Source organism: Tamandua tetradactyla, chromosome 5 (assembly GCF_023851605.1).
Source record: "Tamandua tetradactyla isolate mTamTet1 chromosome 5, mTamTet1.pri, whole genome shotgun sequence".
Lineage (NCBI taxonomy): Eukaryota > Metazoa > Chordata > Mammalia > Pilosa > Myrmecophagidae > Tamandua > Tamandua tetradactyla.
The window spans coordinates 49,302,344-49,330,273 of record NC_135331.1 but is presented as its reverse complement, the minus strand read 5'-3'; the positions used below and the strand labels follow the sequence as shown (position 1 = coordinate 49,330,273).

General features: G+C 36.9%; 1 long non-coding RNA gene and 1 pseudogene across 2 annotated transcripts; both read right to left on the bottom strand.

Annotated features, from left to right (window-relative positions):
• Positions 1 to 158: 158 nt before the first annotated feature.
• Positions 159 to 27,016, bottom strand: LOC143682413 (uncharacterized). Of its 2 annotated transcripts, XR_013175121.1 has the most exons (4): positions 26,935 to 27,016; positions 24,166 to 24,241; positions 894 to 1,010; positions 159 to 501 (listed from the first exon to the last, which is right to left on the bottom strand). It is a non-coding gene; the product is annotated as an uncharacterized LOC143682413 (long non-coding RNA). The 2 variants fall into 2 exon arrangements; XR_013175122.1 differs by lacking the exon at positions 894 to 1,010.
• LOC143682162 (Na(+)/H(+) exchange regulatory cofactor NHE-RF3 pseudogene) lies at positions 21,017 to 23,819 on the bottom strand (annotated as a pseudogene).
• Positions 27,017 to 27,930: the final 914 nt, after the last annotated feature.

The following is a 27,930-nucleotide window of genomic DNA, read 5'->3' as shown; positions in this document are numbered from 1 at the left end:
TTCTTCTCTGACAATTGTGAGCCAATAAACTCCATTGTTTAAACCAACCCATTGTATGGCATTTTGTTTTAGCAGTGTTACTATCAGAAGACATGGTCCTAAATAATCAGGCCTGCCTGGACCCCATCATTCAGAAAAACAAGTCACTTTATCTTGGTAAGAATGTGAGTTTATTGAAGATGGATCATCAAGGTACTGGAAGAAAAACTTCCCAAGACCAAAATGGGAAGGATGGTTTCGGTTTTTATAACCCCAAATAGGCAAAGAAATGTCTGAGAGAAAGCAGAAAAAATTTAAAAACTAAGTAAAATTCACAGGATTCAGTAAGATTGAGTAATGATCACTTGCTCCATTTTGTTTGGGCAGCACGTCCTATCCTCGGGGAGGCCCTTCTTTCTTTGTGGACCACTCAGGCCTTTGATTTTGTCCTTCAAGAGGAAGAAGGTGCTAATATTAGTTCACATGATGCTTCATTCCTGCAAGCAGAGCAAGGGAGGGTGTCTGGGAACAGAGAGTAGGCTTTCTTTAGATTGAGATTAGTCCAGCAGCAAACTATTTCAACAAGGGTTTCCTATGCTTAAAATAATTCAAGGCTGCTTGAGTGAAGTGATTATATATATCAGCAGCTGTATTTATTCCTTTTCTACTTAATATCCCTATTATCCATAATCTCTTTCTGTTCACTGCTTTTCATGTTTCTATGTTAAACATAACTAGATTTTTCTTGAATGAATCTTCATAAAGGGGCCTTCCTCTAGTTCCCATCGTCTTTTTTCTATACTAAACTCTCTTAGCATCATCATCAGGCACTCAGAAAACTCAGCACATGCCTAGTTCTTAGTAGGGGGTTAGATAAATACTTTAAATGAATGAATGAACTTTCATTTACTTACCTGTATGCAAATTTGAAGTCACCTTTATGCAAACTGGAAAAACCTGCCCCTTCCACTGGTCAACCATGGTTCAAAATGTACACAGAAGCTCTGGAAATAGTTTCTAATTCTATATTTCTAGGGAAAACAGAAGTTCTGGGTTGCTTATAAAGGAGTCCTATGAATATTCTAAGATTACATAGGATTTGGCATGTCAAAAAATTGAAATTAGTTTCTCCCATCTAAATTTCCTGTTCTTTCTAATATCAAGATTTTGTCAATGTCCAGAACCTACTGATACATACTTATCTTTCTAAAGTGTACTTTTCTTTTTTTTGGAGGCTACCACACTAAGGCAAGACCCTACATTTGATGACGTCACCATTCCACTGGTCTTTTACTGGAGTTGTCTACTTCTTCAGTCTCTCCGTTTAATGACTTTTTATTATTCTCAGAATAAAATCCACTAAAAGCCTATAAAGCATTCTATGATCTGGCCCACCTCCCTTCCCTGGAAGTAACAATAGAATGGGTATCCCTGATATCACAAAAACCTTACATTTTTCCCTTGACACCATTGTAAAAACCAACTATTTGTAGAATTATCTGTTTAATATTTACCTCTACCAGACTCACACTCACCTATATGAACTTAAGAATGGTTTCATCTTATTCAATCTATATGCCCAAAGCTAGAACAGCATCGTGTACATATTAGGCAATGTGTACCTGTGAAGAGAATAAGCCTAAATACCATATGTTCATTCCATTTTTTAAAATTGAAAGGGGATGGTTAAATATAGCATATATCAAAAAGGCCAGGATTAATAGAGTGCAAACTGTGCCATGTAAACAGAGGATGAAATAACCATTAATCATGCTCACAATTTTACAGAGGTCTTGTTTCCTCTGAGAACACCATCAGTCATTGCTACTGGTACAGAACCTTATATTTCAGTAACTCACAAGGAAAATGATCCCTGATTCTCACCATTTGACATTAATGTTTTAACTAGCCCATTTTGCTTTATTAATGGAAGCAAGCAATGGCGAAAATAGCTGGAGGGAGGAAAGAACTGTTTAAAAATGAAATATGATTTTTATTCATCTGTTGAATATTTTACAAGGCGACAGGGCAAGAAAGCTAACAGAAATAGAAATGAACAAAATACAAAATCATTTGACTATACATCCCAATGGAGAAGGAAAGGGTGTTGATTCATTTATTTGCTGCTAAACATGAGTCAGGAATGCCAGAGCTAAAACTCCTCTAGCTCAGTTCTAGTCATACAGGGCTCCACCCTGCCGTCTTCTCTCCATTCTCTGCTTAACAGCACCTTTTATGCACAACTTCAACTACTTACTAACCATCTAATCACATATCTGTAACTCAGTTTGCACATCTATAAAAATGGAAGATATTATTGTTTAACGGGTTTTATATAATGACTTAATGCACCTAAAATATTTATCATGGTACTTCACACATAACAGTCAACCATTTGCTAACTATTGTTATTATTAATATAATAGTACTTATGAATGGATACTTCATCAATTTAATTGGTACCAAATTCCAGTTCTACCAGAAGTGAAGTTTTTTTCCAGTTAAATGTAAAACTTTTCATCTACAATTTGAATTCATCAAAACCTGTCCCAGAGCCATCTTTTAGCCAAGTTCACAACAGTCACTGTTCTTTGTTAAAATCTCTGCTCAATGAGCTGCCAATTACCTGGCCTTTAGCCCAAGTCCAAAATTTTCATCCTGGTTTTCTAGAATGCTATTCCAAGCTCTTCACATTTGCAACCACCATGTGTTTCTGCTACTCAACCTTCACAGATGGTTGACCCACTGATCTATGTCATTAGGACAACAAATATTTCTTCTCTTACATTTCTTTTATATATAATGTAATTGATCCACCTCCCCAGTCACTATGGGATGCAAAGTCATAGACTTAACGACGACACCGAGTTTCCATTCTTGCTTCTTTGCCATTTTCCCAATAATAGGAACACCTGGCCAGTATCTAAAAAACTTATGGAATTTTTCCCTTTTCAAAGAAATGCTCCAAAGAACCATCCAGCACACCCAGGGACAAGTATGAAGGAAAATATCCAGGGGGATGATAACTGCGTGTCCTCCTGATATATGTATACCACCCACCTATGGGAGAAACAGAAGACCTGCTACCTCAGGCTTATTGAGATGACCTGCCAACTCCAACTGGCTCCCTCTATGACAGTTCCCTCTCTGGCACCACTCCATGGCACATGACTATCCAAAATAAAGAACATGAGAAGAGCCCATCATTGCAGAGGATCAGATGCTTGGCAATACCAGGACTTCTCCAGGACATAGTTCAATGAGAATGATATGGAACAATACTTCTTCAGAACTCACTTCCTTCCTCAGCAAGCAATGAAACCTATCAGACTTTCCAGACATAAACTCGAGATGGAGGTTTGGGGAAGAATAGAAGTTTCTTCTGCCTAGAGCTCTTTAAGTAGAACAGGGCCATCCACAAAATATGAAATCAACAAAATGTAAAAGTCTAGTTGTATTGTTTCCAGCATTTGACCAGACTCTCTTTTGCTCTTGTATTCCCTACTCTTTGACTCTCTTTGAATTCCAATTTTGGTCCCTTTTATTCACCTTAGAAGACTTTACACTAGGAAGTCATTTTGGACACACATTCCTCTGTCTGTATCCTTAGCAACCTTTCATGGTTACAACCTAGTTTTTCCCACAGGCTTCAAATAATTCTGGTGGCAAAAATTGTTTCTGCCTTCTTCTCAGACTCTGTACCTCCTACTGGCCTAGGAAGTCCTCCCAGGCCAGTGAGAAACAAAGAGACCCTGTGCTAATTTGAAAGTGTTATATACCTCAGAAAAGCCATTTTCTTTCCATCTTGATCCAATCTCATGAGGCCAGACCTATTGCTTAGGGTGGAATCTTTGATTAGATTGTTTCCATGGAGATTGACCCACTCAATTATGGCTGTGGCTTTTTGATTAGATGGAGATGTGATGCAGTCTATTCAAGGTGGGTCTTGATTAGTTTACTGGAGTCCTTTGAAATAGGAGATATTTTGGAGGAAGCTTAGGCCCTTGGAGAACAGTTGCTTCAGAGCCTACAGAGACACAGACATTTGGAGATGCAGAACCCAACAGACATTGCTGTGTGCCTTCCCATGAGATGCTAAGAAAGCCAGAACACAGAGTTTTGCTCCAGAGAAGCTAATTGAAGGCTTGCAGACACTTAGAGAGGAAGCCACTGGAATCAGAAGCACAAGGCAACAAACTGGGAGCAAGAACCTCAGATACCAGCCGCATGCTTTCCCAGCTGACAGAGAAATCCCAAACACCATTTGACCTTTCAAACTGTAACCTTGTAACTTAATAAATCCCATTAATAAAAGCTGACCCATTTCTGGTGTATTGCATTCTGGCTGCATTAGCAGACCAGACACACCAAGAATGAACTTACATTCTGAATACTGGGATGGGTCTTTGCTCTTGCAGACACGACAGTGTCAACAATTTAATAATACAGAAAACGCAATAAGTATGGCATTGCTAGAAGAATTAAACAAAAATAGTTAGGGAGAGAAGGCATAATATTTCTTATTTTCTTACATTAACCTTTGAAAGAGATTCCCTAAGCAATTATTATTTCCTCTTTTCATATAATTCCCTCCAAATCAAACAGATATAAATTCTTAGATAATTTTAATTAAAAAATAAATATATAATCTTCACTAGTCTTTTCTGAACTTTCAAATCTCTTTATAGCTCCCTTTTTTATTTTTATAAAGTAGGCATGTACATAATTTAGTGTCGAATAGTTTTACAAGGCTTGTGGGGGGGAAATTTAGATGCTATCTTTTCCCACCTCATTTTTTTGCCACATAAGCAACTACTCTTAGCTTTCTTTGATGTTTCTTAACCCTAAATATCAGGCATATTCTTTATTTTTCAGATTGAAGCATTGTTTCAAATGATTTATAAGTGTTCAATCAATAATTGCATAATTCAAAATAAAGATTTTCCTTAACATAATCATTATAGCATAATTTTTCTATTAGAAATTTTCACAATAAATCCTATTACTCAATTGAGTGAAATAATTAAACCATTTTATTTTCTGTTGGATATTTATTTACAACTTTTTTGTATATAACCTTCTTTCTGTTCTGATTATTTAGTTAGAATAAATTCCCAGGAGTCTTATAACTTTACTCAGAAGGTATGAAGTTATATTTAAAGCTCTTAATATGTGTTATACAAGTGAATTTTTGTCAACAAAAAATATTATATTGTAGATGTACAGCTAAATAGGCCCTTAAAATTTTTTTCTTATATTCATTGATTTTTTTTAAAAAATGTGTCAGCTATATGCTAGGCTATGTTCTGAGCATAGATTTCCTTTTAGCCATAAAGGAAATCACCCTCTATTAAAATATAATCCCAGTTTAGGAAACTAGGCAGCAAGATGACATTAAGTGTCTCATAGAAGAATTTTTACCCATGGAGTGACACTTCCCTTTAAATTCTTGACAAAAAAACCTGCTTCAAGAATAGGGTCCCACGGAGCTGGAAGATTAAGCAATGTGTCTTTAAGAACTAACACCCAATATGCCAGCCAGCTAGTAAATGTGACTCCTGGTGTCTTGTTGGAACACAAAAGCAAAAATAAACAAAAAGATGACCTACAGCTAAACTATGCTTTTAATATGTCTCTGGTCAGATCGCTTATGAAATTTTAGGTTCTCTGTATCAGCAGGAAGGCTGTAGAAGGTAATGAGTCATTTCATCTAAGGCAATTCCTCTTCATTCAGTCCCAACGTTGCCAATCACCTGCGCTGCCCTGACCTCTGGAGTGCGGGTGGCCCACAGGGAGGAGAGATGAGTGATGATGGAGATGATAAGCAGTGACATCACCCACAAGTCTTGGGAAAAGATCAGAAAAGCCAGCCAAGAAGCAGTGGCTTAAACAGCCATCAGGTGATAGCTTTGAGTTTAGTCATAATGAGTTTTTTGGAGGGAGTGGGATGGGTGGAGAATCTTTCAAATTTTTAAGTAATTATAACTCCTGTCACAGTTGGTATCTAAAACTACTTTTTAAATATACTAATTAAAAATTAAAATACAAAATTCCATAAGTGATGACAGCAGAGGCAGCAGCAAGAACTGTGAAAATGCTTTCACAAAGTAAATATGTTAGCTATTTTAAGCATCTATGACTTGCATGTTGAGTTCTGTTTACCTAGAGTCCGCCCCACCCCATGTCCCCCACCCCACTAACCAGTGCAGTACTTAGCATCCAAGACCCAGGTTCCAATAGTCTCCTCCCCCATGGATTTGCTAGAAGCAATTCACCTCTACCCGACTGGTAGTTTTTCTAGACCTCACTCAGAGTGTAACCAAGAAATTAAGAAAGAACAAATAATTTAGATAACTTAATCATTATATAGATACCTTTCTCATACTTTCTAATATATTGTAGAAGAGCCAAAAGGAAATACCTGAAGTTACTAAAGCCCACTGAACTGTAACCAGGATGCTTTGATCTTTGAAAGTAATTGTATAATTGTATAACTTTGTGATTGTAAAAACTCCCTGCCTATCTCCTTATCCTGTTTTACAACTTTAGAGTCCTATGACCACAGACAATCCCCTAATGTTTATTAGTGGAAGGATTTGAGTCATCACAGAGCATAAACTATTTAATTCCTAAGCTATTTTATTAGACAAAGCTGGATCTTACCAAAATTGGCCCACCTGGCATGCACAGTAACGTAAAATTTAACCTATATGTGACCAATACCTCATTATAATACTAAAAATCGTGCCGATCATCACATTATGACTACCATTTTCTTATATGTGTTCTGTAACTAAGAATGTAATCAATCTCACATGCTCAACAATTAGATCACCTCTAACTTTGTCATCTTGAGCCATTGTGCTCATTATTCTAAAACCTGCTCGTCTTTTGATACCACAAAGCTATCAGAGTTACAGTAGTTTGAGAAGACAGATTTTAGACTGATAGAGCATTGTTATCCTTGCTTTGTGTAGCAATAAACTGTCATTTTGAAAGCCCAATATCATAGTTTGACTGTTATGCACACTGGGCAAAGAACCTCACATTTGATCAGTATCAAGAATATACAGTGAGGATGCCACCCAATCAGTTGGCTGCATTTCCTTTCCCCAGCTGGCTTAGCTCACCTTTGCCCCAGGGTTATTGTCCCTGTCTCAACAAGCTCTTACAATACCTCCTTGAATTTCTCTGAGAGCCTTTCAACTCACTACTGGAGACTACCTAACAACCCAGTGACACTGCACGGGTAGGACTTTTCCTGCTGTCTAGTTAAGGATCCCCCCATCCTGAGCTCAGAAAACACCAATGCCTGAGCTATCCACCTGCCAACCAGGACTACTGAGAGATGTCAGTTCAAAGACGATGTCTTAACACCAACCAGGACTATCCTTCACCACAAGGCATTTTAAGGGTAGGACGAAGAGAGAGGAGGCTGCCCTTTTGGGTAAGTTGGCATTTTTAAAAAGAAGACTTCCATTCTCTCACAATCTATGGTCCCCCAGTGAAAGGAGTGGAGATGGGGCTGCTTGCCCTTCCCACAACAAAGGAAAAGGACTCTAAAAAGATCAGTGATAAGGTAACTGGAAATACAATGTGCAATTTCATTTTCTTCATTTGCATTCTCCTAGAGGAAATACTGAGACAGGATTCAAATACCAGTTGTTTATTAGGGAGATGCAGGAGTTTTGAGTAGGGGAGAGGGAACAGATTCAGGCAAAAGTGTGCATTTAAAACAGATATGGGTAACTGGAGTTTAATCTCCCTAGAGAAATTCTGAGTCAATATTCAGAACAAGCTTAAGTTTTCCCTAAGGGGCAAGGGAGCTGGGGTATTTATACACCAATACCAGACAGGAATTTTTGAAGGCTGCCTGGTGGCAGAGAAGGAGTGGTGTCAATTTCCCAGCACTCCGAGCCGACCTCAGGTGACATGGTGATGGCAAAAGGCCACAAAAGAGAAGGCCCACAGACAATGACTCACAGGTGCTAGAAGAAGGAAGATGGGCCAGGATGCACTGAAGTGATAAGAATGAGGGATACAGGTGGAGCACTGATCGCAGCTGTTATATCTATATATCATTTGGCCACTAAAGGACAACTGTAAGTCACACTTTATATTGTCTATGCACAAAATCATTTTAAAAGTACAAGTCAAATATGAATACATGCAAAGTCATTCTGGATCATTTACTTTGGTCTCAGTTATAAGGTACAAATTACTATATTTTTAAATTGCCTCATCATATATTTTCAATGAAAACACTTAAAAATGTTGACCACAAAGGGTGCCTGGTTGATTTGAGTCCCACTAGAGGGGTTACCAGGAGTCGTCCAGGTCTTCTGTATGCTAGTGGTACTTCAGTTGCTTCCATGACAATTAGAGTAAATTTGGTAAAGCACTTTTAACATCTCAAAATCCACTGACTTCTTTTATTTCACTTAACCCCCAGTAATACTAGATATTAAATACAACCACTGTCATTTCCGTAAGATAGGCAACTGAATCACATATTCATGCATTTTTTAAGGATTCCAAAGTTAGTGGTAGAGTATGACCTGCACTCAAGATTCCAAGCTCTCAGTTTAGCCTTCTTTCCATTTGGTGAAACTCCTGAGTTTTCCCTTGATTTTCAGTTCTTAAAATTATCCAGAGTCCATGGACATTCTTACAGCACTAATGTCAACATGCTGCTATTACCTTAAATATGATAATGTTGATTCTCTTATCAAACTGATAGTCATTTGGTAATGTCTCTACTGAAACAATGCACTCATACAGTTTCAGACATGTTAGGATGAAATGGGGATCCACATACTTAGCTGAGCTATGTCCTGAGTTTTTAAAAAATAAATAGTAACAAAAGATCCATTACATTTTCAGAAGGGTATTAGAACCCTCTTTGGCAGTCTTAAAGGTAATAATTCTTTTTATTTCCTGATATCCCTATAGTGGGAAAAGATACACCTGAGAAGCAGGTAGACAAACACTGTCTGTACTGAGAGCCATTGGGTAGGCTTTGTTCTGATCAGACATATTCCACATTCCTGAAAAGGGGAAATCTGGAATGTGGAAAGTGGGCAGAGGGCTCCACAGCATGACCCTGCTACAGTCAGTAAAATCTTTCCCCCGTGAGAAGTAGTTTTCCCTTATCCTCTTTACAGAGGGTAGTCATGGAGGTTTTGAATGAATAGTTACTTCAAACGATTTTTCTCCCTCTAGTACCTTGGTCTTTTTTGTGCTTCTTTTTTACTGTTGTTGTTTTTACTTTTGTCTTTGTTTTCCTCTTTAGAAGTACCAGGGATTACAATGGCTTTCTGTTTGTAATCAACCTATTTCTTTTTGGTTTCCCACTGAGAACAATAAAAATGTGATTTATTTGTTTAGTAAGACAAGACAAACGAGAATGATTCATGGGTAACTGTATTTTCAAGAGTGTCAGGCACTACATTTGAGGGAAAGAAAGCAGGTATCACAGAGGGTTATGAGGCACACATATTTATGTGTAAAATTGTTTTGGTTTGCTAAAGCTGCCAGAATGCAATATATCAGAAATGGAATGGCTTTTAAAGGGGAATTTATTAAGTTGCAAATTTAAAGTTCTAAGGCCATAAATATATCCAAATTAAAAGCATTCAGAGGAAGATACCTTAGCTCAAGAAAGGCTGATGGGTCCAAAATACCTCTGTCAGCTGGGAAGGTACATAGTACAGAATGCTAGCTTTCTCTCCAGGCCTCTCATTTCAAAAGGCTTCTGCTGGGACATTTTTTTTTTTCTTCATCTCCAAAGGTCTCTGGCTGTGTGGGATGAAGCCTTTTCCAAAATGGGTCCTTCTTAAAAGACTCCAATAAGTGACCCACCTTGAATGGATGGAGACACATCTCCTAAGCTAAAGGTCTCACCCAAAACTGGGTGAGTCATATCTCCATGGAATAAACTTAATCGAAAGCTCCCACTGAATAATATTGAATCAGGGTCAAAGAACATGACTTTCCTGGGATACAGAACAATTTCAACCTGGAGCAAAGATTCTGCTTAATATCTAGAAGGAAAATAAAAGAACTATTAGGAAAATCATCATTACATCTGTCAGAGATTTTCTTAAAATACTAGAACACAATATGTAACATCTACAGGAAAGTATGAAGGTGTGTGAGGTTGGTCAGATATTACTAGTTCCTGTCCTTCAAAATTGGAGACATTTTTGTCATTTGATACAGAATAATCTCTTAAGTCTGAATAGAGAAGTACAGCACACCATTTTGACTGAAGAGTGAGTTTTCTGGAAACAATGTGCTAAATCATTCATCAAAAAAATATCTTAGTGAAGCACAAGGGATAAAAAAATGAATATTTCATATTCTGTTTCTTTGGTGCTTGGAGGTTGAGTTTGAATCCAGATAGCTGTTAATGAAGAGGCAAGTACAATGCGAAATAAGTGCAAATTAAGGTGCTGTGGGAGTACATGGGAAGGATAACAAATCCAGTCTTGGAGAGTCAGGGTTGACTCTGAAACACGGAGAAGCTAAAAATATATTCCAGATGAGGGCCCTGTTGCAGAGGTAAAGTAAGAGTACAGTACATTTGGGGAACCAAAGGTAGTTGTGTTGGGCTAAAGAGTAATGAGCAAGGACTATAGTAGTGTTACCAATGGGGCTGAAAAGATGACAGCCTTACAAGCAATGTTAAAGAGTTGGCAATTTGTCTAAATATGATAAAAGTCATTAAAGGGCATTGAGGAAGGAAAGTGTCATAAATCTGGTTTGCACTCTTGAAAAATCATTTCTGGCTACACCATGCAGACAATTTTTGGTAAGTATAAGACCATGGGTAGGGAAACTCATAAGGATGCTTTAGGAATAATTCAGACAGAAGATAATAGCGGCTGAAATAAGATGATAGTGGAGGGTACAGTACGTAATTGATGGATTTCAGGGATATTTAGGAAGTTGACTTTATAGACCCTGGTGATTGGTTTCATGTTAACTGAGGCAGAGAGTAACAGGGTTTCTGGTTTGAGTATATGGATAGGTAATGAAGATTGGAAACTGAGGAAGAAGTACAGTTTTTAATGTATGTAAGCTACTCCTCAGAAATAAGATTAACATTTAAATAATAGCAATATAATTATTTTAAATGATCTCAAGGGCTTTTATTTTGCCATTAATTATAAATAATAGACATTTCAGAGACAAAGAGCTAAAAGCTCAAATAAATTAAATGATTTACCTAAAATTGCATAGATCATAAATGGTGACCCCAAGATTAGAATCAGATCTTATTTCTCTAACACTTTTGCTTATTGGCACTCTGCCTCCCTTCCCTAGAAGCTGCATTAACTCTCATGACCCACAAGGATAAAACCTTTAGTAGTAATATTAGCAGTTTCTTAAAGATGCTCTGGTCACCTGAAAGAAATGATTTTGCCTTCCTAGCTGTTCAATCCAGTGAGGCAATTTCATCCAGAGAAGCGATTTCGATCCCATAGGACCTTGATAAGCCCACTGTCATCTTTATTTTTAAAAGAACAACCTTGAATAGTTTTTCTACCTTCCTATTGAAACTCTTACACAACTAAGTTAAAAATACAGATGTGTTAAAGAAGGAAATGGTTATACATTCAGGGAAAAAGCCTTCCTCAGATAATTATCATATTCTTGTAATATATGCATGTCAAAAACATCAGGAAGTTTATTTCTTGACTATGGGTAAGTAGTTTCCCATGAGCAACTTGAATGTATTAGTTTATTTTCTAGAACTATTTCCCCGCTATTGCTATCTCAGAACCACAGAGGTTTTCCAAGACCAGTATCAAAAAAGCTGCTTTGCTTATGTAAATCAAGTGAGATTCAATTTCTTCCAAATTTGAAAAATAATGACACCAACAGCAATAATAATTAATGGCCAAACTGCTCTCAATCTTAATTTTCTTTTATATATTTTTCTTAAAATTTGGTACCTACTACAAATTATCTATCAAAATGCAGTATAAGGTTATTCTGGGAAGATGGTATCAGCAACAGGTCTTGAATCCCAACATAAAAATATATACAGAACTACATAGAAAAGCCCATAGACAACAGTAGGTTAAAAAGTATTCCCATGAATCTCAAAATTAAGTAGGTGAAGGAAAACTGCCAATAGCCGAGAGATATGCCTGATCAGCATTTGAGCAGAAGAAAGCAGAGGAAGTAATAGGATTTTTGATGGAACTGAAACCAGGAAAAATTCCAAAGAGCCAACAGCTAATCATTGGAAAGCGCAGCAGTCTGATTTGGAAACAAAAATTAAAGCGGAGATGTTTGGTTCAATCCAATATCCTATGAAGGAAGAAGGTCCCTGAAGGGAGCTAAAAGGGTTGATCATTGTAGCCTCCTGACTCTGTGAACTCCTGAAACTGACTTCTCATGGTCCCCTTTTAGGAGAGGGTCCACTTTAAGGAGAAACTGCTGGCAGTGGAAGAAAAGTCAGGCAGGGTACGCAAAACAGAGATTAAAAAAATGTAAGATCCAGATAAAAGAAGGGAAGGGGAAGGGAGTCAGGAAATCTAAGAGGCAAGTTGTCATATTTTAGAACACCACACAAAAACAACAGAATAGAAGACACTATGAAGGTTGCAAAGTTATATGAGCAAAGTCTCCTAAAATTTCAGGAAAACTAGTGTCACATAACAATGAGTGAAGTATGGAGGTCAAATCCCTCACAAAGCTATCATATCACAAGACAAAAATGAGGAACATTAAAAGAAAAATAGAAATGGTAAAGGGAATATAAAAGAATCTGAGAGAAACTGGTAAGTTTTTAAAATAGGTAAAAAAAGAAAAAATTCAAAATATGAATACAAATGTATTTCCTGAAGACGAAAACTAAAGTAACAGAAAAAAACAAATACTAAATACCATTATTCAAAAACTCTCCTAAAATTAAAAAAATGGAAACCATATATTGAAAAAGTTCATGTACTAGAGACTATCATATTCTAGTAAAGTAATTGGATGAGAAAAAAATTTTTGAACACCTAGGCAAAAAAACCACAAATGACTTAAAAGAGAATGACATTAGTTTGTTAATAGACTTTTTAATAGTCTCACTTTCTTACAAAACAAAATAGAGTAACATATTAAGATATCCAATGAAAGAAAATGTGAATTAAGGATTTTAGATACTGCAAAACTGATCTTCAAATATAAAGGGCACATATGATTTTTCCCATACAAAAATGCAAGAAACATTAACATGCAAGAAATATTGCTTTCTTGAACCCTTCCTAAAGAATATACTAGAACCAAGAGGACATAGTATGTGAAATATGTAGAGTATGACTAAAGACAATTAAATATGCAGAGAATATAATTATTTTTAGAACTAAGATTAAATAAGGCTTAGAAGAATTACATGTCTAGACAATGTAGATACAGTATAGTTATAAAAAATATGGTATAATTATAAAAAATGCAACATGTGACAGCATGTGTAAAAATAATTTTGAATGTTCTCATTAATTATACTGGTGATAATAGTATTGGTGTTTGTGATGGTTTGAAGCTGTATGTACCCCAGAAAAACATGCTCTTAAATTTACTCCAGTTCCATGGTATGGACTCATTGTAAGTAGAACCTTTTGATGTTGATGAAGTTACTTCAGTTTAGGTGTGGCCCACTTCAATCAGTATGAGTATTAATCCTGTTACTGGAATCCTTTATAAGTAGAGTGAAATTCAGAAAGGCGAAGAGAAAGCCACAGGAAGCGAGCAGCTGAGCATCAATGGAACCAAGAAGATTAAGGGAGAGACCAGGAGGCATTGCCATGTGCTTTTCCATGTGACAGTAAAGTTAAGAACTAAGGACTGCCAGTAGTCAGCAGAATGCCACAATTTGGAGAAAGAAAACATGGCCATGATGATGCCATGATTTGGACTTTTTCACAGCCTCAAATCATGAGCAAATAAATTCCATTATTTAACCAGAACCATTTCATGGATTTGCTTGCGGTGTCAGGGAAACTAAAACAGCATAATTATTTTAAGGCTGCTGTATAATATGAGCTAAAGTAACAGGGCTATTCTAATTTTATCATATTCTGCCTTTGAGAACTGGGAAATACACGTAATATAGATGATTTTGTTTCCTAGGCTGCTTAAAGAAAAATACCATGAAATGGGTTACCTTTAAACAATGGGAATTTATTAACTTACAGTCTGAGGCCATGAGAACAACCAAATCAAGGCATTGTCAAGGTGGTTCTTTCTTCCCAAGGCTGGCTGCTGGTGATCCTTGGCTCCTCTGTCACACGTCAAGGCTCGTGGCAGCATCTGCTGGTCTGTCCCTTCTCTTCCAGGTTTCGTTCCTTTCAGCTTCTAGCTTCCGTAGCTTTCTCTCTCTCCCTCCATATGTATTCCATTTATAAAAGACTCTAGTAATAGGATTAAGATACATCCTGATTGGGTTGGGCTATACCTTAACTAAAGTAACCCAATCAAAGGGTCCTAATTACAGTGGGTTTACACCCCACAGGAATGGATTAGATTTAAGAACAACATTTTCCTGGGGTATATATAGCTTCAAGCCACTACAATGATCTTAAGTAAAAATTCTGTGGTCCTAAATTTAAATTGCAGACATCAAGATGAGATATTTTATCTTTAAAAATTATGTATGTTTTCTGTCCACAAAGGAGCCCAGAGGCATTGATCTACCCAGTAGCAATGAGTCTCCTTAACCTTTGGATTGTGGATGGTCTCCAAATGCCATTTCCACATAAAAGAATGGTGGCTTCTTGAAGAAATGACTAATTCAAGGTCTGGGACAGGAAATGTAAAAGACAAGCCAGAAATCTTGTCAAAACATATAGTGAGGAAGCTGTGAAAGCTTCTGGTCATGTCAAAAGGCTTGGAGAACTAACCTGAAGACCACTGCAAATCTTAGAACTACTTCAGGTATATATTCATAATTCATTATGGCCCTAAGTCCTCTGAATCACTTTCATCATAGTTATTTAACTGCCTTCTACACTTTTTCCCTCCTTTGTTCTTCCTCCTTTGAAGACTAGTTTCATTTTTTTTTTAAGAGAAAAATTTACCACTGCTTCCTAAATATGACCATTATATTTAGGTCTTTTTTTAAAAGAGAGCTATTTTGATCTGTTGCATTCATTTCCCAAAATCATTACTTTATCTTGGACCAAGAAACTTCAGAAAAGCCAAAGCATCTGAAAAGTAATTATCCTTTTTTTTCCCCCTGAGAATTCAAAGTCATTTTTATCTTATGCCCTAGTTGGACCTAGATAATATCTCCCTGATCAATTCTATTTTACTGTTTCTGGCATTATTATTATGATTTTATATATATTTGGAATTTGGCAGAGGAACACCACTTCTCCTAGAAATAACTTGTCAAATACTGAAAACACCAAAGTATTTTAATATTTTTAAGTTTAAGTTTTTAATCACAACCTTTTCTAGTCCCCCATTACTACTTTCACCAGGAAGATAATTTTTTGGTATCCTCGTGTTTCTGATCACAGAAATTCACCCTTACAAATCTCAGTAAATAGTCCATTGAGGATAGCCAACAAATTTACTATGTTGTAATTATTAGCATTAAAATTAGGGCTATTAATTTTACCCAATCATGAAAACTTTAGACAAAGGTAGAGCTTAGAAATACTCAAATGATTTCTATGTAGATAATATATTAGGCTATTTTATTGATGTATTTATTCTAATACTGGGCACCATGTGGACATAAAGAGGTCGATTCTCTGCAACATTAAAACAAATCCAATGAAAGAAAGAAAAACTCAGAGTTTTGGTTTCCTAAAACACATCTACACAATAATCAGACAGTTAGAGGCTCACAGGCAACATTCACTTTAGGGAATCTTTTAGAACAATTGTTACTGGACAAAGGCAGTGAATTCTTTGGCCCAATGTGTTCAAATGACCAATTCTTGAGACACCAAGCTTTCTAGAGAGAAAAAAGGTTTACTACTAGGCCCACAGCAAGAGAGCAGATGGCCTGTCAGCCCACAAACTGTTCCCCTGAACTGCAGTAATTTTTATTGTTTTATTAGAGAAAAAGATAGGCAGAGTTTAGATGGGCAGATGATGTAATTAGAGGTCATCTAATTATTGAGCAGGCGCAGATTGATTACATGCTTAGTCACAGAACATATGCAAGAAATGGCAGCTTTAATATGAAGATGGGCATGATTTTTAGTATTATAATGAGATATAGGTGACTTGTAGGTTAAAATCTAAGCCACTGCACATGTCAGGCAGGCCCACTTTATTAGATAGAGTCTTGGTTATCAAGATAACTTCGGTGTGGTTTAGTTCTGGACTGACCCAAGACCCTTCATTAATAAATATTAGGGGCTGTCTTTAGTGATTACAAGGCTCTAAAGTTGAAAAACTGAATAAATAGGTACAAATGAAGGTTAATCACAAGGTTTTTTTACAATCACAGAGGCAAAAGATAAGTGTTATACAATCATTATCAGAGATCAAGGCAGCTGGAGTACAATTTAGAAATTTCAGGTGCTTCCCTCTGTCTACTCCAATATATCAGAAAGCAAAAAGGAATATTTGTATAATGATTCAGTAATTAAATTCATCCCTTAAATCCTAATTTCTTGGCTATGCAATGGCTCACCTAAGAATGGCAGAAGGAAAGCATTTTCCATCCCTAAGGCACACCAGCGCTACCACGTGGGGCTGTGCAGTTTGTACCCTACACAGATGTGTCTGATCAAAAGGATAAAGAAAACTAAAATCCATCCCATGCTCTACTCGCCAACCTCAGTCCCCCACATGGGACTGCCTACCCAGCACAATGTCTGACTGGCATGCCACGTCCCATAAATGGCTGCACTCACCAGAAAGGTACCATTGTCTCTAGTGCACAGAGGCATTGTATAAATCAACAGTGGGCTTATCTCACCTTCACCCTAGAACAACTGAATGAAAATATAAGACTGGGCCCTCCTTGCCTGTTCTTTGTCTGCTTGTTTTTGCATTTTCTAAGACCCAAGCTGTCTCCCCACCCTTCCTCAACCCACCCCCAGTGATTTCTAAGGGCTCCTTATGGTTAAGGACAATTTTAGAAACAGCACTGATTTTGTACAATATCCTTTTGTACAAGAAAGGAACCAGAGTTTAGGCTATGAGCAGATGCCTTCCAAGCTGAATGTTGTCTGGAAGCATCTTCCATTACTAAGAAGCTCCTTCTACCCTGACTATCTTTTTCCTTCTTGTCTCTTGAAATGTATACTATATTCCACGAGGACGAAGTTGCATCTGTCCTGTCTGTCATTGCAATCATGGTGCCTAGCACAGTACCTGGCATAAATTGGAAAGTCAGTAAACATTTCAGAGTGAGTGCATGTATGAATGAATAATGGATGGATGCATGCATGAATGGATGAATGAATATGTTCAGCCGAACTAGAAGTTTGAATTAAACTGCTTTATCCTTATAATACATGTGCTAAATTTAGGCAGCACATAAAGCACTCAATGATACTTTTAAAATCTAATCACTCAAAAAATTAAAATTAAAATTAAAAATCTAATCACTCTACCACATGCTTGGTATACATGCTGTTGAACAAGTAATTTGATTTTTCTCTCCATGGATTTTATAATTAATTTGTTAATGGTATTGTATAGGAACAATTTAAATCATGACCTACAGAAATTATAACTGAAAACAATATGATGACAGAGAGGAAAGGAAGAATTCAAATAACTTTCAAATACTCTTAAGTTGGGAGGATTTGAGGGACAACTTATTTAAATAGTCTCAAATGTCCTTAAAACTGAGATTGCTGGTTCAAAGATGATAGACATAAAAGAAAAATACAAGGAAAAAAAAGAAAAGAAAAATTGGACATCAGCTCATTTAATAAATTTCTTAAATTCAAACTACTGTTTTCAGTAAGGATGTCATGATGAATAATAATGAGGTTAGGATGAAAGCACAATGAGAAAGGAAAGTATTTAAGCTGGAACTAACAGAAATGCTACTCTTAATATGTTCAAGCCCTTAATTTGTCTTACTACCAGTCAACTACAAACAAATTCTCAATTATCTAACTAATCATTTAATTATGGCAAAATTAAATACGTTCTATTTGCTGTTATTTAATAAGATTAATGGATTTCTCCAGAGAGCTATCAACAATAACCATGTTACATTTCTGTATAAGCATATCCTGCAAATGGTGTCAATATAAGACTCGTATCCCAGGTAATGGCATGAAAGACTAAACCATTTATAGTTAGTTCGTTCCTAAAATTCCAGTCCTATCAGTTGCTACCTTTATTATATTAGTCTTATAAATTTCCTTCTTCAAGCTTCAGTTTAGTAATCTATATTTCACAGAATTGTGGTGAAGTCTTGTTGAAAGTTACAAGGAAAGTGCTTCAGAGCAGAGCACAAAGCAGACATTAAGTATATGCTAATTCTCAGCCATTGTCTTCTTAAGTAGGATGACTGATACTCCATAAGGAGAAGGGACAGTGAGCACGTGTCTTTCAAATAAGAAGGGCAAAGCCAACTTCATCCTGTTCTATGAGCATGAATAGAATGTCAGATATGGATACTTAGGAAGGAGAGAGTCAAGGAGAAAGTCTGATTGTAATGTCAACATTTTAGTCATTAGCTTATGAACCTTCCTAAAATATCTGCCTGCTTCTCACCCCCTTAAACCATAATTTGTGAACATCACTTTGGCTTAAAACATTTTTTGTCTCTGCTCTCTTCAGTTCACCTCATGATTCTCTAGTTTATTTACTAGAGCATCCCTGACTCTACAAATTCAGCCAACTTATAGAAACCCCTTATCCATTGATCCCAAAACCTGATGTTCTCACTTCCCTCTTTATACAGCCGAGATTTGACAAGTCTACTTTTAGAATCACTCTTCTGTATATACCATTAATTTCCTTGTTTCTCTCCCCTTCACCCATTCTTTTAGAAAACCCTAACCCTCGTTAAACTTGTTTAAAAATGCACATGGAAACAAGATGGAGTCACTCATGCTAAATCTCATGTCAGCAAACCAGAATTTTGCTTGTTCTTGTTTCTTGTAATGCCAGGCTCCCCCAGAAGCAGGAAACCTAAGGCCACCCAAGCATATTCCTCCAGCTCCAGTTTAACTTAGGAGTCCAAGCCCCTTTGGTTTGGCATTAGCTAAATAAGTATAAATATCTTGATACAGCCAATGGAGTCATTTATACTGCTAGCTTCCTTGTTGGTTATGAAAGCCTGTCTAGATAACCCTGCCCTTAGTACTTCCCCATGGAGCTCCTCTCTGTTTCCTGGAAGGCATGCTACCCAATTCAGGAATCTCTCAATAAAACCGTGAGATCCTAAATTTCAGGTTGGTAAAAATTCTTTCTTTTTGCAAACTCAATTCTCGACTCATCCTATACCTATACAGAAGGAGCTGAGCAGTGCAGGAGAAAAACATAAAACTGTGGTCTCCCTTTAAATTTGGAAATACAAGTGGGCACTGGACACTGCCCTGCAATCTTGCATTCTCCTAGTAAATTAGCTTTCTTCTTCTCTTAGAAATTAATTCACACCTTCTTTCCTATCCTCAAATCTCCATTATCTCCTCCCCCCTTTCTCAGTCTCCTCTGATGACATTGTCTCTTATTTAACTGAGAAATTTAGAAGCAGTCAGCAAAAAATATCTCAAATATCCAACCTCAGATCTGCTAAACTTCTTGCTTCTGTACACATATACTCTGCCTCCCTTCCTGTTATAGCATATGTTCTTGATCTTTTTTTGTGTCATGAGCTGCTGGTGAAGCCTATGGGCTATTTACAGAGCAATGTTTTTAAATGCATAAATAGAATGCCTAAGATTACAAAGGACACAAATTATATTACAATTCATTTATCAAAATATTTAAAATATTGTGATATAGTAAAATATGTGTTTATTAATGCATTATATAAGATGATCTGATAGATAGTCTAATAACTACCATATCTAGATGTGCTGAGGAGAATAAATGGCGCTTCAAGATATGTGCAAAAGCTGTTATATGATTTTAAAATATCTGTATTGGTAGCTTAATTCTGATTTGTTGACTACATTCATTATTGAAAGAAATGAGTGACATTTAAATTTCCGTTCAAGATTAGTGAAAATAAAGATGTAATTTTTTGCCATTGAAGTTCACAGACTTTCTGAATTCTATCTATGGATTCCTTGGTAGTCTGTGAACTCCAGACTAAAAACCCCAGATAAGGCCAGCACTTCTAATTGTGCATTAAATTCCAGTTCTTCATATACATCTGCCCAAGGAATAAATTCCTGAAATAATTCCCATCTCCTGTATTTCTCTACTTAATCATTAACGTTAGCAAGCCAACATTCTTTAATATTTCTACCTTAAAAGAAAAATTTAAAAAACCTGTGACCTTCTTCCCTGCCCTCATTTCTCCATATTTCTGTGTTCTCTTTTACAGTAAACATCTCAAAAGAGCATGCTATATTTGGCCCCACTTCCTCATTTTTTTCTCTCATTATGTAAAATATCAATAATAAATATTTTTTATCATCCATGCTAAAAGAAAGACTACAATTATTTTTTAAGCATACTCAAAAGACATTTTTAATGTTATTTATTCTCACAACCATGACATTCTTACAAAAGCATAAATTTAATAGTGTTCTCTGTTCTTACATATAAAGATTGATAAATTATCTTCATGTTCATGGAGCTTATAGCAGTAGGAATTATAACCATACAAGAAAATGTAGTTAAATTGAAGCTTGAAAGATAGCACATGAAAAGAAGGTGGCTCCAGTCTTAGCTTTTTCTAAGTGGACTAGAAATAAGCCATCTGCAATAGCCACCCCTAAGACAAATGCCAAAGGAAAACAATCACACATGATAAACTGGTTTCTAGAGTTCTTCTCGAGCAGGGACAATAAATGGATGGCAGTTCATTCCTTGAGAAAGGATTCCTAGTAAATCGCCAGAAACAACTATTAGCCAAAGCTGTTATTTGTTCTCATCACATCTTTGTAGCTTCAGAATTGGAGGAAGAAGAGGAGTCTATACTGTAGGCTCGTTCTTTTGTGGTACATGAGTTGTGCTCTGACTCTGCCAGTGTTTTTTCTTCGGATTTCAGGGGGTCATTCAATGGGTCAGCCATGGAGGAAACAATAGGGAATTTCTTAGCCTGGAAATAATCATAGACCTTCTTTCCACAGACCAAGAGCACAGCATTCTTCCCACTGCTGTGTATTTGGTCCACCACCTTCTCTTATGGCTCATCCAGCACATTTACTCCATTCGCTTCAGTGATGATGTCTTCATCTTGATGTCCAGATCAGCAGGGCGGCCCTTCTGTATCTCTTTGACAAGTGAGCCTGGCAGATTCCAAATTACATTTAAGCAAAAGCCATAACCATTTTCACTTCTAAACAGCCTGCAGAGTTTAGGTTTCTGATTTCCGACTTCCTCTATAGTATCTGTACTTGAGACCTGGAGAGAGGCAGAAGTAGGAGCTGGAGCCTCTTTGATAGAACCATTGGGCAATTCTTGACTTTGATAGTAGAGAAATGGAGGAAAATGAGCCAATCTATACATGTTGTCCATCTCTTTGTCCACCACCAACAGTGAAGTCCCTTCCCTAACCATTTCCAACACACTGTCATGACCAAAGGCTTCCACAGACTTGCCATTGACAACAACTACTGGTCATTGCTGCTTAGGCCAGGCTCCACTACTGGGCTTCTGGAATCAATGAGCGTGATGGTCTGACCTTTCTGGTCTGCACCTACACTCAGGTAAAACCCACAGCCACTGCTTCCCTTCGTCATCTTTACAACCTGGGGCTTGTGGGGTAACAGTTTCAAACTGGCAGTTTCTCTCTTGAATTTTATCTTCTGCTCACTGTGGTGCATATCATTTTCCTTGTCCACTAGCGGGAACACATAGCATGGCTTCCTGACTTCACCTTTTCCACCACCTCGTCATGGCTGGCATTTTCTGCAGTCTCTCCAATCAGGTGATCATCGGCTAGGATACCAGCTTTCATAGCCAACCTTGAGGATATTATATCAGTCATGTATACTCCCTTTTTTCCCAGAGAGAAGCCCTAGCTATTCCCCTCCTTTACCAGGTAACATAGCCACAGTTGGGTCCAAGTCTGGTTCACCATTCATCACCAGGGGTAGTTCGTTATCACTGAAACCTGGCACCTTCTGATTTTGACCCAATTCCTTCAATTCCACCCATTTTTTAAAATGGCTTTCTCATAGGAATTCCCATCTGTCACGATCAGGTTTATGTGTCAACTTGGCCAAGTAATGGTACCTGTTTGGTTGGGCAAGTGCTGGCCCGTCTATTGCAACGAGGACATTTCATAGAATTAGATCATGATCATGTCAGCTGCATCCACAGCTGATTTCATTTGTAATCAGCCAAGGAGAGTGTCTTCTGCAATGAGTGATGCTCACTCTAATCACTGGAAGCCTTTTAAGGAGGATTCAGAAGAGACAGGCTCTCTTCCTGCTTTGGCTGGTGAGCCTCTCCTGTGGCATTCGTCCAGACCCTCCATCGGCATCATCAGCTTCACAGACTGCCCTGTGGATTTTGGACTCTGCATTCCAATGGTTATGTGAGACACTTTTATAAATTTTATATTTGTGAGTGTTTCCTGTTGATCCTGTCTCTCTCGAGAAATCCTAACTAATACACCATCCAAAGCTAGTAAAGTCACCGAATGCCCACTCTTCCCGACCAGATCCACAACCTGCATGTGCCCATCCTTGTAAACAAACACACCACTGATCCTAAGAACTCAGTCTCCATCCTGGAGGCCAGCCTTCTCTGCTGGGCTACCCTGCTCAACCCCCAGACCAGGTGGCTATCAGTGTCCTTCTTGATTCGCAGGAAGAAGCCATAACTTTGCCATTTTTGCTTGGATAACTTACATTCTTGGGATTAGAGAATGGAGGTCATTTCTGGATCTGGAAGGAAAAAGAGCTTCTCCATTCCCTTGAGCATTTTCTCTCTGCTGGTGAGCAGTAGTCTTGGATCTCACTGGACTTTGAACAAAGATTGATTGAAAAGCTGATGTATCTAACACAGGGACGTGTGGTCTGAGTTCAAGTGACTTCTGACATACTTCCTGCTAGTTGGCTGGGCCCTGGGCTGGGAAAGCTTCTACATTTATTTTTATTCCCTTAAACAGAAATGTTATAACCAGATTGTTGCTATAAGAAAAGAAAAGAGCTTACAACAAATAAGGGGAAAATGATATCGAGATGCCAGACAGCCAATTAATACATTATGTGGTTTTTAAAAATTTTGTGTTCTTAAAAAGTTTTTGAAACATATTGTGATTTATTTTATCACTACAAATAATTAATACCATTTATACACAACTTTGCTTGTGTTTTTTAGTGGTTTCCACATTGTAAAATCTTCAGGGCTTAAGAAACCTACATCTATCCTTAAGCAATAACAATATTTAAAGAAGAAATGGCTGAGAATGTTCCCAAAGTAATGACAGACATCAATTCACACATCTAAAAATAATTCCAACAAACCCCAAGCAGTATGAAAAATGAAAACAAAAAACAAAATGCATGACTGCATTGTAGTGAAACCATTGAAAACAAAAGCAAAAAGACAGCCTAAAAGCATCTAGACAGAAAAGTACTGTTACTCCACAATGGTGTTTCTCAATCTCAGCACTTCAGACCACATAATTTTTTGTCACAGAAAGTTGTGATTTTGCTTTGTAGGATTTTGAGCAGCACACTTGGCTTCCAGGAACTAGATGTTAGATACAACTTGCACCCCATGCCACACCCTACCAGTTGTAGCAATTAAAAATGTCTCCAGACATTCTCAAATGTCCCTGGGTAGGGGGAGACAAAATTAACCTTGCTTGAAAACCACTGCTTTAAAAAGAGGAACAGCTACACAACAACTGACCTTAATGGCAATGGGACATTTAATTGGAATCTAATCAGTTTTAAACCCAACTTTAAGATAACACGAAATGGACATTTGCACACTTATAACACAATTAGAAGTTTGGGGAACAGTGGAAGAAATTGGAATATAGACTGGTTAAAGGTAATATTAGTAAAATCTGTTAAATTTCTTAGATATGATAACGGTGATGTACTTATGTGGGTAAATTACCTTATTCTTGGGAGATCCTCGCAAAAGCATTTAAGGATGAAATAGCATGATGTTTGCAGCCATTAGTTTGAAATGGCTGAAATGAAATATTAATCATGTATTTACTCTATGTCTATATGTATATCTATTAATTCTTCATGTGTGTAAATATATATATGAGTATGTTAATTATCAGCATGGTTGAAACTTCTCATTGAAATTTTGAAAACAATAAATCCATTTACGTACACACAATTATATGTTATTTATAAGAGAGTCACCTGAAACATAAGCATTCATAACAATTGAAATTAAAAGGACAAAAAAAAGATAAGCCAGCAAGCACTAATCAAGTCAAAAACAGTTGTAGCCATATTATTGGATCAAGGTGACTTTAAGGCAAAAGCATTACTAGAGATAAAGATAGACATTTTATAATAATAAAATGTTCAATTCACCAAGAAAATATAACATTTAAAAGTTTGCATAACTGTAGGCAGAACTACAAAAAAATACACAAATCTACAATCAATGTGGAAATTTAACGTATCTGCATCAGTACTTGATACTAAAAGAAGATATAGGATTTGAAATGTTATATAATATTTGAGCAACATGATTAACAAATTTGACCAAATGGACCTATACAGAACACTAAAACTACAACTGAAAACACATATTATTTTCAAGCACATTATTTACCAAAATTGAATATATGCTAGGTCATAAAGCACATTTCAAGAAATTAAAACCTAACTTCAGAGGAGTTCAATTAGCAATAGATAACAAAACAATAACTAGAAAAAAACCTCTACATTTGGAAATTAAGAAACTAACTTCTAAATAACCCATGCGTCAAAGAATGAATCACAATAAAAATTGGAAAAAAGGTCTTTATCTATATTATAAGTTATCACAAAAGTTCAATTATCAAAACTTATGTAAAACAGATGGAGAAGTGTTAAAGGAGATTATAGTTTCCATCTCAGGAAGTAAGGAAAGGAAAATCAAAACAATCCCAAAGAAAATGGAAGGAAACAAAGATAAGAGCAGAAATGAATGAAACAAACACATGCACATTGGAAGGAATTTACAAAGTCAGAGATTAGTTATTTAAGAAGACTAATAAAATTGTTAAAACTCTAGGTAGAGTGATCAAGAAAAACAAGATGCAACACAAATAACCAAGGCGACAGCACTATAAGCCCTACAGACATATTTTATATGCCTTATAAAAGATATAAGAACATGTTATGCAAAATTTTTGTGCTGAAATCTTGTGAAGCATGATGATATGTTGAAAATTTAAGTAAAAGAACAAAATTCTACTAAAGAGCGATGTCTTCCCTGGTAAATTTTTCCAAACTTTTAAGGCAGAATTATCCCCAATCTTTCATAAAGCCTTTTAAATATCAGAAAGACTGAACACTTCCCAAATTGTTTCATGAATTTTTGATGACTCCATATTCAAATCACAACTCTAAGAATCTCATGCACAATGTGTCACAAGTATTAAAGTAGACAAAATATAGCACTAATGAAATACATAAAAATAATTTTAGAAACATTTAGTCTTTTCCATGTGCCAGATACTTTCCTAAACATATTCACTCATGAAATATATGTTTTCATATAAATATGAATATATTCACTCCCAATATTCTAAATAGATTTACATGTATTAACTCATTTAATCCAGCAAAACTTTAAGGAAATTATTATCCTCATTTTATGGATGAAGAAATTTAGGTCCAAAGAGTGTGATTTGCCCAAGACCCCACAGCTAGAAAGTGGCATAACCAGAATTCAAACCCAAGTAAATTGACTCTGACACTCTTAACCACCTCGTTGTTCGTGCCAATGAAAATAATAGAATATAATGTTCAACTACAACAAATTGGATCATAGCAACTTTGAAATGGGGGCTGACCTGATCATACATGCGCGTACACAAATGAATTGAATTCATCAAATCATAGCACACTACAGATGGAAGGGAACTTATAGCTCATCCTGTCCCATTCACCCATTTTTTTCACTAGGAAAACTGAAGCACAGAGAAAATCAAAGATGTGTCCATTATTACTAGGCTAATGTATGATTAATTTGGCAGTAGAATGCAAGTATTCTCTTCCACACTATTACAAAATATCCTTAACCACATTGAAGCAGATGCTCCATGCAAATTCCCTGATACACACACACCCACACCCACAGCCCCCCACACACACATGCACATTGTTACAAAAACTCTTGGAGTGCACTCATTATCACAGCCCCTACTGAACAGAGCTATATGAGATGTCTTCTATATAAATGATCATGCTTTCTTCCATGTGATCTTGCTAGCCAGGCATCTTTGCAAGAGCGAAGGAACCATGAAGTTTCTATTATAAGTGCTATCACTTAAGAGTGACTGGAATATCCAACCAAGCCATTAAATTATCTGGGGAACTTCAAATATGAGACATACAGACACAGTTAACAGGCAGTAAAGTAGTGCAAAGACAGGGTCACACAGAAAGAAGAAGTGATGAGGAACTAGAATTCATGAGTAAGGAGAAGACAAGATAAAAATAAGAGTTGGTATAAAAGTAAGATCACACAAGAATATGGAAATAAAGCTCAAGAAACCAAGTCACAAGCCCTAGACTGTTCCAAGTGAATAAAGTGGCTGTCATACTGCTAGGTCATAGTACTCATACCAACATCATGTGGTCCCCAGACCAGATCAGGCTCAACTAGGAACTCATTAGAAAGGCATATTCTTGGGCCCTACACCAGACTTACTGCATCCAAAACTGCAGGTGCAGTCCAGCAAACAGTGTTTCTAGTAAGCACCCAAGGTGATTCTGTTGTACCACTAAGTTCTAGAACCAGGTACTAGGTCAGTGATTGTACCCTACACAGTGACTTGTATGGCATTCCATTTCCATGAGCAACTCCTGCATGGCCGTCCTCCATGAGCTTCTTTCTTACCTCCCCCAAAATCCTTTAAAATAAAATCCCACAGGTGGGCCACGGTGGCTCAGTGGCAGAGTTCTCACCTGCCATGCCAGAGACCCAGGTTCAATTCCCAGAGCCTGCCCATGCTAAAAAATAAAATCACACAACCCGGGGTACTCCCACAATTTCTGCTCCTTGTAGAAATCTAATTAACACTAAGCTTCAGGTGTTAGAGAACTGTATAAAATCAATTTTAATGAATTTTTTTAACTTCATTCAGATTATGCTACTCTTTTACAAATTAATTTCCTTCTTTAATTAATTCAACAAATATTTATTAACGGCTTACCATGTGGCAGACAGAACATAGCAGTGAACACAGAAAAATCCCTACCTTCATAGAACTTAGATTATGGTGAGAGAAAAAAGAACAATGAGCAAATTAGGAAATAAAATGCAAAGCATGTAAGATGGTGATTCAGTACTATAAGGGAAAAATACAGAGAGTAGTAGGGAATAGAGCAGGATTCTGTGATTTAAAACTAGGGTGGTCAAAAAGGCTTCTCTGCTAAGGAGGCATTTGAGCAAAAGCCTGAAGGATATATGAGATCAAGCTTTGTGGCTGTCTAGAGGGAAGAGAGATGGAGGCTGGCCAGTTTGAATCTGTGGTCTACCTCAGAAAAGCCATGTCCTTTAATCCCCCCCCCCCACCACCAGTATTGCTGGTGAGACTTTTCTGATTGCTTCCATGGAGATGTGACTCACCCAGTTGTGGGTGATAACTTTTGATTAGATGGTTTTCATGGAGGTGCATCTCCACCCATTCAAGTTGGGGTTGCT